Here is a 3,390-nt window from a genome sequence, read left to right as displayed (position 1 = left end):
TTTGGGAGGAAAGAGAATACAAAAGCATCATTTGGGGATTTATTCCTAACTCTGAGTGGCTTCCCAGGACTGGAACGAAGTGCCATCCCTCAGCCAGATGGGGCTTCTGAGTGGAAGAGCAGAGGAGTGGGGAAGATCTCTTGTCCTCCTGCTCCATCTCTTGGACAACTCCTGGAAACCCCCAGGGGGGAAGTCTCATCGCGAGCGCCATTGCCTGGGTGGCCTCTAACAAACATTCTCTGCCTGGCCAAGCTTCAGTGAAGCTTTTGGACCTGCTCCTAAGCCCATCTCTGTACTTCCTTGTAAAATCCATCTTTATCAAAGAACCCTGCTAACCCAGGTTAGCAAGAACCCATCACCCTTGGTATCTGATCATCCTCAATCCCTGATGAAGTTCCTCATCGTCCATCATCCTCTGGGTGTTGTCTGATCATCCCAGCTTGTCTTTAGCAAAAATCTTGTATACATCACATTCGTCAACATTTGAAAAACGCATGAGGCTAGAGGGGTGAATGTACATCTACACGAGTGGGTTGCTTTGGCCAGAATCCTCCTTCCTGCTGATGTTTTCTCTTAGTACTTCTGCATCCACTGACACTGCCCTGGTCCTTGGCCATAAATTCTCACTGCCTCATGCTGTATTTAGAGCTGAGCCCAATCTCCCCCCCACTGAAAAATCCCATTGCAGGGGTTCTCGTACCTATTGTGATGGTCCTACCCATGTGCCACCTGCTGTACTTTCACAAGTGTCATTAAATCATTATTTTAACACCTCACATTTGAAGTGGCATCACACAGGGGACTGGGTAATTTCATATTTCTGAAATTACCTCCCTTCTCAAAAGGCTCAGTAAAAGCCTGAATGCATCCACAAACTTCTAAGACACCTGTTGTGGTCCCTGACATCTAAAGCCCTCTTTTTGTTTCAATGTCTCAGAATCCAGGCCCCTGGACACTTCTCCAGCCACATTGCCAGCCACAGGGCTCTGTTCTCTGGGGCTGTGGGGCCGTCCCGGGGCTGTCTCACTCTCAGCTCTCAGAGACCGACAGAGCTGCCCATTCCTGTCCTGCTGGTTTCTGGGTCTCTTCCCTAACAAGACCCAGAGCAGTTTGGCCTACTTTGGAGAACAGCCCAACCGACTGGGCGATGGGCGGAAGTGGTAAGTGCAGCTGTCTCCTCGGCCTGTGGCTTCCTCCTCGGGGAGACCAAGGTTCTCACGGTGCCGGTGAGGCTGTGGGAGCTGGGACCTGCTCTTAAAGTTAGTCACTGGCTGAAGGGGGAGGTTTTCTTGAGCTGAGCCCTAGATAAGTGCAGCAGATAAAAACAAAAAAAAAAGAGCCAGAAAAGGACTGGTTTTGCCTGGGTTGGCTTTTGAGAGGGACTTTACTGCTCTCTGGGGGTGTAGAAATAAACTGTCTCAGGTTAGATTGGCCTCCACCTTGTCAAATGTAGGCTGGGAAGATTTTCCTTCCTGGCATACGCTCAAGTGCCCTGAGAAAAGACAGGAAGGGGACTAGAGGTCATTGCGTTTCTCAGGTCTTTGCCAAGTGAGGGACTCTGGTCTAAACGCATTGAGGAAATGCATCTCAATTCATCTTCGGAACCTGTAGCTAACATCAGGTTCTCAGCCTTGGCTCTGTTGACTTTTGGGGCTGGAGAATAGAAGCCTCTGCTGTGGGGGCTGTCCCGTGTATCGTAGGGTGCTCAGCAACATCTCTTGCCTCTACCCACTAGATGTTAGTTTCACTGTCCTCCTGTAGTTGTGCCAACCAACATGTCTCCTGGGGCACAACTGCCCCCATGGAGAGTCACTTGGGCTATCAGTAGAGAACGTCGGAGATCACTGAGCATGATGCTGAGAGGGCTTGTCCACCATGCCACGGCTTTGACAAGGGTCCAACCCCAGACACTTTGCTATTCTTGTTTTTCCTGTTCATGCCCCATACTGCCTGAGTTCAGGAAACACTAATTTCTCTGAGTGCCTTCCCGCGACTGGAAATGACGTTTAGAGTTTTACCTTAAGGGGGGATTATACAAATCAAATATGACAGTGCATAGTCGATGTGAACATGTAGAGTGTTGGGTTCGTGGTAGGTCTCTTCCCTTGCAACAGACATATTCATTTGAAAGAAAACACTTGCCAGTGAAAAACAGAGCAGTTCTCAGCCTTCTCTGCACAGGAGAATCACCTGGGCACCTTTGACTGCCAATTCCTGAGCCTCACAGCAAGCGGTCTTAGGTTTAACTTGGCATTGTTAGGTCCTAAAACTCTTCAGGTGCTTCCGGTGCTGAGCTGAGATTCTGAGAAGCTCTCAGAATGTGTTCTAAGAACTATAATGGTTCCACTATAAGTTCTACCTGTTTCATGTTCCCAGTGGGAGGAAGCAAGTTTAGTGATAAAGAAGCAAGAAAAATCGATTCCCAAGAGTCACCTTCAGTGACAATGTTTGACAAAAGTGTTACTAAGAGCAGATCACAACAGGGCCTAAATCCTACAGCACTTTCTTCAGAACCTCAAGCGTTAACCTGGAATATTCACCATGACATGCAGAACTGGGTCAACTGGTCCTCACAGGTGAGGGGAGAGAGATGAGGGTGAAGCCCGAGGGCAGGTACCAGATGTAATGCAATACTGCATGTGTGTTATTCAAAAGAACAATGTTCTTCAGTGAGGACCAGGTCGAGTCCCGGGCTTTCTTTTTCCTCGTCCTTCCCTTTTTTTTTCTTTCCTGCCTCCTCTTCCCCACTTCTTTTTCTTTGTTTGTGGTTTTCGACATCGATTTGCTTCTTTTGGATTATTGGCCATCTAGAAGACATAGGAATAGGCTGCTCTTATAACATCAGCAACCGGTATCTCCCTCTGCAGATCTCCCTCCAGTAATTTTATGTGTGTGCATTGACACTTTATTGGAGCATAGAGAGACAGCTGGTATCATGCTATAGTCACTTGCTCATAAAGGATGTTTATATGTCATCAAAAATGTTTGCAAACATAACGGGATATCTATATAATCTTCTAACCCATGTCTATGTAGATAGTCTTCTATTCCAAGTCTATCTGCACATCACAACTTATTTTCCCACATCTCCTTTGTTAAATACTGTTTCCACATTGATATAAAAAATTTAAATAAAGCTGAAAGAAGCACCCTTGTAAACATCTTTAAGTACTTTTATTTCCTAAGAAAATATTTGTAGAGATGGAGTTATTAGGACAAAATTTAGGTACTGGTGATGTCATGTGTCACGGCAAATACAAATTGCTTTCTATAAAAAGAATGAAGCAATTTAAATGCTCACCACCTCACTTCGACGAGCTGAGTCATCTATCATCAGCAACTCTGGTTAGTATCATTCAAAGATTAATAAGTTAATAGCTAAAAAATACT

The sequence above is a fragment of the Cebus imitator genome, unplaced genomic scaffold (genome assembly GCF_001604975.1).
Source record: "Cebus imitator isolate Cc_AM_T3 unplaced genomic scaffold, Cebus_imitator-1.0 Scaffold52, whole genome shotgun sequence".
Lineage (NCBI taxonomy): Eukaryota > Metazoa > Chordata > Mammalia > Primates > Cebidae > Cebus > Cebus imitator.
The sequence above is the reverse complement of the archived record's forward strand: the minus strand, read 5'-3'. Positions refer to the sequence as shown.